Raw genomic sequence first — 10,677 nt, forward strand, 5'->3', positions numbered from 1 at the left:
GGGTACCCAGGGCACAAATAAGCACTCACCCCAAATCCCCCCCTAACTGGCCTTCAGGCTGGGCCCCCTTAGCTCATAACAAGGTTACAGATATATAGAAAGATTGGGGTAACAGTCACCCTGCTATATAGTTCCAGGGGTACCCAGGGCACAAATAAGCACTCACCCCAAATCCCCCCCTAACTGGCCTTCAGGCTGGGCCCCCTTAGCCCATAACAAGGTTACAGATAGGAGAATGACATTTCTTTAATTAAAGGCAATATAAAACAATAATACAAATGCACAATGACTTTGCACAAATGAAAATGAAAGGCTTCTCGCTATGGTTACAGCTCACATTTGCTGTCGTTACTGTGTATTTAATGGAAATGGAGCTTAAGGGGGGGGGCGCATTTACCCAATGTTGGTTTTACTCATTGTTGTTTATTGTTTTCCTAATCCCCTAATTCCGACTCCTTCCCCAGAGAATCGTTAATGAACATTAATGGCTGCACTTGTTGTTATTAAGGATACGGCGCATCTGTTTTCGGAGATTCCACTAAAACATTCACAGAAAGGAACACAAAAGGCCCCTCTCACTGTACTTTCCCAGAATTCCCTATGATGGATGATTATTAAACCATTACCAACCAATCACTAATCACTCCAATTAGAAAATGTTCCATTTACCACTACTCAAGTAGATGACATCCAATGCCATCCCAAAGTCAAGGTTCCTGCTCACCTCCTTATAAAACTGATGCTGGTGCAACTTTTGCTTCTTCTCCATCCAGCACAGTTTGCAGCTTGTTCCACATCCAATTCCAGCATCCCAGTTGGGGGCTTCCCAAGTTCCTTGTTCCACATCCATTTCCAGCATCCCAGTTGGGGGCTTCCCAAGTTCATTGCTCTACATCCAATTCCAGCATCCCAGTTGGGGGCTTCCCAAGTTCATTGCTCTACATCCAATTCCAGCATCCCAGTTGGGGGCTTCCCAAGTTCCATGATCTACATCTAATTCCAACATCCCAGTTGGGGGCTTCCTAAATTCCTTGTTCTACATCCAATTCCAGCATCCCAGTTGGGGCTTCCTTAGTTCCTTGTTCTACATGATTTTCCATCATCCCAGTTGGGGGCTTCCCAAGTTCTTTGTTCTACATCCAATTCCAGCATTCCAGTTGGGGGCTTCCTAAGTTCCATGTTCTACTTCCAATTCCAGCATCCCAGTTGGGGGCTTTCTAAGTTCCATGTTCTACATCTAATTCCAGCATTCCAGGTGGGGGCTTCCCAAGTTCCTTGTTCTACATCTAATTCCAGCATTCCAGTTGGGGGCTTCCCAAGTTCCTTGTTCTACATCCATTTCGAGCATCCCAGTTGGGGGCTTCCTTGTTCCACATCCATTTCCAGCATCCCAGTTGGGGGCTTCCTACGTTCATTGTTCTACATCCAATTCCAGAATCCCAGTTGGGGGCTTCCCAAGTTCCTTGTTCCACATCCATTTCCAGCATCCCAGTTGGGGGCTTCCCAAGTTCCTTGTTCCACATCCATTTCCAGCATCCCAGTTGGGGGCTTCCATAGTTCCTTGTTCTACATCCAATTCCCACAATATATAAAATGGACCCTAAACAGTACAGCAGTAGAAAGTAGCCTGTTGTATTACTGTATTTATGGATGTGGTATAGTGCCCCCCTCCTTACTAGGGTTTTGCAGTGATCCGTGTTTTTTTTTTAAATTTATTCTTTGTCTTTCGAGAGTTGGAGTCTGTGACTGATACCCCCCAAAAAATCCATTTCTATTGTTCCACATCCATTTCCAGCATACCAGTTGGGGGCTTCCCAAGTTCTTTGTTCTACATCCAATTCCAGCATCCCAGTTGGGGGCTTCCTAAGTTCCATGTTCTACTTCCAATTCCAGCATCCCAGTTGGGGGCTTTCTAAGTTCCATGTTCTACATCTAATTCCAGCATTCCAGGTGGGGGCTTCCCAAGTTCCTTGTTCTACATCCAATTCCAGCATCCCAGTTGGGGGCTTCCCAAGTTCCTTGTTCTACATCCAATTCCAGCATCCCAGTTGGGGGCTTCCTAAGTTCCTTGCTCTACATCCAATTCCAGCATCCCAGTTGGGGGCTTCCCAAGTTCCTTGTTCTACATCCAATTCCAGCATCCCAGTTGGGGGCTTCCTTGTTCTACATCCATTTCGAGCATCCCAGTTGGGGGCTTCCTTTTTCCACATCCATTTCCAGCATCCCAGTTGGGGGCTTCCATAGTTTCTTGTTCTACATCCAATTCCAGCATCCCAGTTGGGGCTTCCCAAGTTCCTTGTTCTACATCCAATTCCAGCATCCCAGTTGGGGGCTTCCTTGTTCTACATCCATTTCGAGCATCCCAGTTGGGGGCTTCCTTGTTCCACATCCATTTCGAGCATCCCAGTTGGGGGCTTCCTTGTTCCACATCCATTCTGAGCATCCCAGTTGGGGGCTTCCTTGTTCCACATCCAATTCCAGCATCCCAGTTGGGGGCTTCCTAAATTCCTTGTTCTACATCCAATTCCAGCATCCCAGTTGGGGGCTTCCTTGTTCCACATCCATTTTGAGCATCCCAGTTGGGGGCTTCCTTGTTCCACATCCATTTCGAGCATCCCAGTTGGGGGCTTCCTTGTTCCACATCCATTTCGAGCATCCCAGTTGGGGGCTTCCTTGTTCCACATCCATTTCCAGCATCCCAGTTGGGGGCTTCCTTGCTCCACATCCATTTCCAGCATCCCAGTTGGGGGCTTCCTTAGTTCCTTGTTCTACATCCAATTCCCACTATATATAAAATGGACCCTAAACAGTACAGCACTAGAGAGTAGCCTGTTGTATTACTGTATTTATGGATGTGGTATAGTGCCCCCCACCCCTTCTTACTAGGGTTTTGCAGTGATCCGTGTTTTTTTTTTAATTTATTCTTTGTCTTTCGAGAGTTGGAGTCTGTGACTGATACCCCCCAAAAAATCCATTTGTATTGACTCAGCAGGCAGCTTGAGAACATTCCAATGATTCATATACCATAAATAAAAGAAATCTAATCGGATTTGCCTGGCCAGTTCCAGTATCTGAGCAACATGGATGCCGTTGTGCCTCCATTCAGAACTGGTATTTTAATAATTACGTGTAAATCAATTTCTATTGATAATTGTGACCCCTGTAACAGTTTGTTCTCGGTTCCTTTAGGCATTAATACAACTTGCCCTGTGCAGTCTAAGGAATACTTATATCTATGGCAGAAGCAGATATTCCTGGCAGGGGGCCTATGGAGGTGTGACCGGATTGCCGCTACGGATATATCCGGTAATTGGAATATAATATCTGAATAGACCTGCTGCTCCCATTCAGTGTTCATGTTCCTTCCAAGACAATTAGATTGCAATTAGACGCAACGTATGGCGTGTGCCGCTACATATTCATGCCGACGCCGCGCCGCTCGCTACCCGGAACTAGACGAGCGGATTCCAAGAATGTGATGAGGAGAGATCTTCAGATGTAATTGGTCGGTGTAATAGATATAGAAGGAGCTGATGAGCATGTATGTCTTGGAATAAGTAGATGACGTGATCACACTATAGAGTAGCTAATTCTAAGCAACTTTTCAATTGGTCTTCTTTTTTATCTTTTACAGTTTTTGAATGACTTGCCTTCTTCTTCTGCTCTCTTTGCAGCTTTCAAATGGGGGTCACTGACCCCGGCAGAAAAAAAATATTGCTTTGTGAGGCTCCCGTTTTATTGTTATTGTTACTTTATATTGCTTACCTTTCTATTCAGCCTCTCTCCTATTCATATATCAGTCACTCTCTCAAATCACTCCCTGGTTACTAAAGAAAATGGGGGGGGGCCTTAATGCCCCCTCAGAGTCTCCAAAATAGTTGGACTACTGATCTAAACGAACTCAGAACATGCAAAGCTGGTCATATATATGTGTATGCTGGGGGGCGATGATCCAAACCAATATCTTCACACCATAGATCAGGGATCCTCAAACTACGGCCCACGGGCCAGATCTGGCCCCCCAGGGTAATTTACCTGGCCCCTGCTGCGTCCTCACCCCTGGCAGCAGAGAGAGAGGACTTGGTGGGGAGCGGGACGGGGAGCTGAGAGAGGGAGGACTCAGAAGGGAGTGGAAGGGGGGAGCTAGGTGAGGGAGGACTCAGCGGGAAGTGGGAGGGGGGAGCTGGGAGAGGGAGGACTCAGCGGAGAGTGGGAGGGAGGACTCAGCGGAGAGTTGGAGGAGCTGGGAGAGGGAGGACTCAGCTGGGAGTGGGGGGGAGCTGGGAGAGGGAGGACTCAGCGGGGAGTGGGAGGGGGAGCTGGAAGAGGGAGGACTCAGTGGGGAGTGGGGAGCTGGGAGAGGGAGGACTCAGCGGGGAGTGGGAGGGGGGAGCTGGGAGAGGGAGGATGGATGGACGGAGCGGGGGGAGCTGGAAGAGGGAGGACTCAGTGGGGAGTGGGAGGGGGGAGTTGGGAGGATGGACGGAGTGGGGCGAGCTGGAAGAGGGAGGACTCAGCGGGGAGTGGGAGGGGGGAGCTGGGAGGACTCAATGGGGAGTGGGGAGCTGGGAGGACTCAACGGGCAGCGGGAGGATCTGGGGGAGGGAGGATGGATTGAGCGAGGGGGGGGACTATAGTCCGGCCCCCCAACAGTCTGAGGGACCATGAACTGGCCCCTCGGTTAAAAAGTTTGAGGACCCCTGCCATAGATGTTGCTTGGTTAATTGATCAGACATGTTGGAAAATTGGAGTGTTACTTTCACTTTACATTCAGCATTTTCTAGATGTCACTGACCTCCTCACATTCCGCCCCCCTCCTTACCATCTAATTGTGCATTGGGAATGTGCATCAGGTTCCCCCCCTCCTTGTGCATAAACAAAATTTGGGATGATGCAAAACTTGCCTTAATAACAGAGCCCACAAAATGGCGGCTGCCTACTTGGGAAATTCTGAATAAACTAATGGGGAGATGATTTATATTATTTATTCAGTGTAAGTAAAGTTTATCTGGCCGGACAAACACAATAGAAAAGAATTTGGAATTGTTTTTTTATGGTGACAGGTCCCCTGGGAAATGCTGTAAAGCAAAGCTCTCTCTGTGGTTTATGGGGCTCCGTAAGCGCGAGGCTGTCGGAATAGATTCAATACGTCCCACCATCAGGGTTTGTATGGGGTGGGGGGCTGAAGGGTTAATACAGGCTGGTTATGAACTCAAAGGGCCCCCGACGGCCTAAACAGTCTCTACGGAGAGACGTCCCAGTAACGCTGCATATTTGGGTGCCTTGTGTTCTGTCGCTTTAAGAAACCAGGAGGTCTCGTAACAATCCTTAGCAATTACACTGGGGGTATGCTGAGAGCAGATGTAGGTATTACTGTATGGCAGCAGTACAGTGCCCAGTCTGTGCCCCCCCAGTCCCAGCTATAAAATGACAGTGCCAGTCTGTGCCCCCCCAGTCCCAGCTATAAAATGACAGTGCCAGTCTGTGCCCCCCCAGTCCCAGCTATAAAATTACAGTGCCAGTCTGTGCCCCCCCAGTCCCAGCTATAAAATGACAGTGCCAGTCTGTGCCCCCCCAGTCCCAGCTATAAAATGACAGTGCCCAGTCTGTGCCCCCCCAGTCCCAGCTATAAAATGACAGTGCCAGTCTGTGCCACCCCCCAGTCCCAGCTATAAAATGACAGTGCCAGTTTGTGCCCCCCAGTCCCAGCTATAAATGACAGTGCCCAGTCTGTGCCCCCCAGTCCCAGCTATAAAATGACAGTGCCAGTTTGTGCCCCCCCAGTCCCAGCTATAAAATGACAGTGCCCAGTCTGTGCCCCCCCAGTCCCAGCTATAAAATGACAGTGCCAGTCTGTGCCACCCCCCAGTCCCAGCTATAAAATGACAGTGCCAGTTTGTGCCCCCCCAGTCCCAGCTATAAAATGACAGTGCCAGTCTGTGCCCCCCCCAGTCCCAGCTGGTATAACACAAGCAGTGGGGATGGGGGCAGAGAGCTAAGGATGTTCCGTGGCTGCTGGCAGATGGAGCCGGCGGTTCTTGCAGACAAATGACCCAGTACCCCCTGGGGCAATGGCTGCTGCCCATCAGTTCATCTGGGCAATTTGCTTACGGTCGGCTGCCTATCTGTGCCAGTCTGGGGGCTCACTGAGCCAGAGAAACATACGCCCAGATCTGTCTCTAAATATCTTTATCCTATACATATATGTCTCTCTCTATCTCTCTCTCTATCTATCTATCTCTCTATCTATCATCTATCAACATACAACTCTTGTTTCAATATCCGTTTCTATATTTACCTATGTAATTATCTCTATATATATTGATATTTATCTAAAATGTATCTATTTTTAGCTGTTATGTATATCATCTATCTATCTATTTATCTATCTATCTATTTATCTATGTATCTATCAAACATAAAAATTTTGTATAAAATACTTACGAAAAAAGCTTTAGCTCCTAGTTGTTGCTCTGTGCTGCAACCAAATACAACTGCAAAAATCCAAAAAGTAGGAAAAAAGCTTCAGCAGATTTACTGCAAAACATTTATTGTGGGTAGTGGTACCACTACCCACAATAAATGTTTTGCAGTAAATCTGCTGAAGCTTTTTTCCTACTTTTTGGATTTTTGCAGATCTATCTATCTTTATAGCTATATCTATCTATATCTGTCTATCTATCTATCTATCTATCTATCTATCTATCTATCTATCTATCTATCAATCATCTGTCTATCTATCTATCTATCTATCTATCTATCTATCAGTCTATCTATCAATCAATCATCTATCTATCTATCTATCTATCTATCTATCTATCTATCAGTCGATCTATCAATCATCTATCTCTATCTATCTATCTATCTATCTATCTATCTATCTCTCTGTCTATCTGTCTGTTGACCTACCTATTTATTTATCTAACTTCTAACATCTATGTATCTATCGATAGTGACATCACCAATTGCCTCATTTAACCATTTCCTTTCCATACTGGGGTGATGATGAGTTCGGGGGGGGGGGTGTAAATGCTCAGCACTAACAGCCCACAGAATACAATGGTGCTCTAAGCTTGCCTGCTTCTAATCCCTGCCTGCGCCGTGCAGTGGGCAAAGTGCACCAATCAGACATGTCCCCTATTGGGCTGAACTGCCCCATTGATCTGTATGGATAGGGGTAGCCGTTACTTAAAATACCTTCCTGCCAGTCAGGAAAGTGTTAAACAGTGGGGAATCTGCCTGTGGACTCCCCTATTCGCCATTTAATGAATCAGCCCCTAATTAACTCTTTCATGCAGTCATTTGCCTTTGATCCATTAGATATAGGGCTTATTCTCATTATCCCTGGCCACTGGGTGGCGCTGTTTACTGATATCTCTATGAACCCTGATGCAGGGATATGGAATTCGGGTCTATGCAGAATACATTTTCCCTTTAGGGCCCCTTCTATTCTGGGGGGAGACCCCTCTGCCTATTCCCTCAGCGTGACGCCGTGTATATCTGACATTATGCTTTATGGAATTTTATTCATTGTATCTGATTGTTGTGTATCTCTCCCATTAATATTTAATCTCCCTCCAACACAGAATCCGGCCCCCATTGTGATTCCCCTAAATAATGTAAATCCTGATCCGGCCCATTGTTCCCTTTAATGCGCTGCGCTGGGCTCTGGTGCCTGGGCGATAACCTGCGCTATAAGCCCATTAATGGCACTCATTTCCATGGTGACGATGGGTAAGTGGGGGTCACATTGAAGGCACAGGTGGGGCCAAAAGGGGGCAATGTTTCATTATCACCCACGGATGGGGTTCCCAGGGGGACCTTTTGTGTTAGTAGTGGAAGAGACCTAGAAACCTCGTCCCTTTATGAGCAGTGGCTCCCCCTAGTGTCTTCCAAGTGAGTCCTGTTAGTACTTCAATCTCAAAGAGTAAATGGGCATGAAGTATTGGGGACCCAAGGGGCCTATGTGGCTAACTAGAATAGCCCACTGGCTAGCACAGTCCTGCTTAAATATACAGCCCCCTAATAACTCCACATAACCTACATTAAAGCAGGGACTGATGGGAATGTGATAGGGACCTTAGATTGTAAGCTCACTGGGGCAGGGACTGATGGGAATGTGATAGGGACCTTAGATTGTAAGCTCCACTGGGGCAGGGACTGATGGGAATGTGATAGTGACCTTAGATTGTAAGCTCACTGGGGCAGGGACTGATGGGAATGTGATAGGGACCTTAGATTGTAAGCTCCACTGGGGCAGGGACTGATGGGAATGTGATAGGGACCTTAGATTGTAAGCTCACTGGGGCAGGGACTGATGGGAATGTGATAGGGACCTTAGATTGTAAGCTCACTGGGGCAGGGACTGATGGGAATGTGATAGGGACCTTAGATTGTAAGCTCCACTGGGGCGGGACTGATGGGAATGTGATAGGGGCCTTAGATTGTAAGCTCACTGGGGCAGGGACTGATGGGAATGTGATAGGGACCTTAGATTGTAAGCTCACTGGGGCGGGACTGATGGGAATGTGATAGGGGCCTTAGATTGTAAGCTCACTGGGGCAGGGACTGATGGGAATGGGATAGGGACCTTAGATTGTAAGCTCACTGGGGCAGGGACTGATGGGAATGTGATAGGGACCTTAGATTGTAAGCTCACTGGGGAAGGGACTGATGGGAATGTGATAGGGACCTTAGATTGTAAGCTCACTGGGGCAGGGACTGATGGGAATGGGATAGGGACCTTAGATTGTAGCCCTGGGGCAGGGACTGATGGGATGGATAGGGACCTTAGATTGTAAGCTCACTGGGGCAGGGACTGATGGGAATGTGATAGGGACCTTAGATTGTAAGCTCACTGGGGCAGGGACTGATGGGAATGGGATAGGGACCTTAGATTGTAAGCTCACTGGGGCAGGGACTGATGGGAATGGGATAGGGACCTTAGATTGTAAGCTCACTGGGGCAGGGGCTGATGCAAATTAAGAATAATCTCTGCAAAGTGCTGCGGAAACATGTCGGCGCTATATAAATAACAGGAAATAAATAATAAAAGAAATAAATATGAACAAGAATAAAAACCAAACGGCAGCATTTTAATTTAATAGAAATCAAAGCAAAGGCGCAGAGCTGGGCAGTCTGGCTGTGCGCTAGTGCCACCTAGTGGCAGTTACATGTATATAACCCTTCTCTGTTGTTTATTACGGATACAGTAACCCAGAGCCAACGGAGATGAGATTTATTCCTTGTCAGGTTTTTTCTCTAGTACAGGTATTGGATCCCTTATCCAGAAACCTGTTATCCAGAAAGCTCCGAATTACGGAAAGGCCGTCTCCCATAGACTCTATTTTAATCAAATAATTCAGAGTTTCGAAACTGATTTCCCTTTTCTCTGTAATAATGAAACAGTACCTGTAATTGATCCCAACTAAGATATAATTACCCCTTATTGGGGGCAGAACAGCCCTATTGGGTTTATTTAATGGTTAAATGATTCCCTTTTCTCTGTAATAATGAAACAGTACCTGTAATTGATCCCAACTAAGATATAATTACCCCTTATTGGGGGCAGAACAGCCCTATTGGGTTTATTTAATGGTTAAATGATTCCCTTTTCTCTGTAATAATGAAACAGTACCTGTACTTGATCCCAACTAAGATATAATTACCCCTTATTGGGGGCAGAACAGCCCTATTGGGTTTATTTAATGGTTAAATGATTCCCTTTTCTCTGTAATAATAAAACAGTACCTGTACTTGATCCCAACTAAGATATAATTACCCCTTATTGGGGGCAGAACAGCCCTATTGGGTTTATTTAATGGTTAAATGATTCCCTTTTCTCCGTAATAATAAAACAGTACCTGTACTTGATCCCAACTAAGATATAATTACCCCTTATTGGGGCAGAACAGCCCTATTGGGTTTATTTAATGGTTAAATGATTCCCTTTTCTCTGTAATAATAAAACAGTACCTGTACTTGATCCCAACTAAGATATAATTACCCCTTATTGGATGCAAAACAATCCTATTGGGTTTAATTAATGTTTTATTGATTTTTTAGTAGACTTAAGGTATGAAGATCCAAATTACGGAAAGACCCCTTATCCGGAATACCCTTGGTCCCAAGCATTCTGGATAATGGGTCCCATACCTGTACTGTTTTATTGAACCCCCTAATATGTATTGTATGTGTATAGCCCCCCCCCGGTTGCCTGGAACCCCCCCGTGGGGTCTGCTGTATAGGTAGTTACGCCACTGTGTGGCCTTTGTGACTATAATTCCAGAGTGTAGATGTGTGGGAAGGGGGGGGGGGTAAATATGGAGCTGCTTTGCCCTGATTTTGCCCAGAACTTTTGTACATAGCAATAAAGTAAAGCCATAGACCAGTACAGAGAAAGCGCCAGTTTTTCGCTATTGTTGTTGTTGTGACAACTCGCCAGGGACACAAGGCACAGAAACATCGGGCGCCGTGTCCTTGTCGCACTCCGTGCTGAGCGACTGAAAGCAAAGTCGCCTCGTATTCTCTCTGCTCACAAAGAGACTGTGCCCCGGGGGGCAAGCAAGGACGGTGACTAACTGCCCCATTGTTACCCGCTACCTGCATCGTGTTGCCCTCGTACAGCGAGCTCACTGGCTCAACAATAAGAAACTGAAATGGTTTAAAGGGGAATTA

This window comes from Xenopus tropicalis, chromosome 6 (genome assembly GCF_000004195.4).
Source record: "Xenopus tropicalis strain Nigerian chromosome 6, UCB_Xtro_10.0, whole genome shotgun sequence".
In the NCBI taxonomy this organism is placed as follows: Eukaryota; Metazoa; Chordata; class Amphibia; order Anura; family Pipidae; genus Xenopus; species Xenopus tropicalis.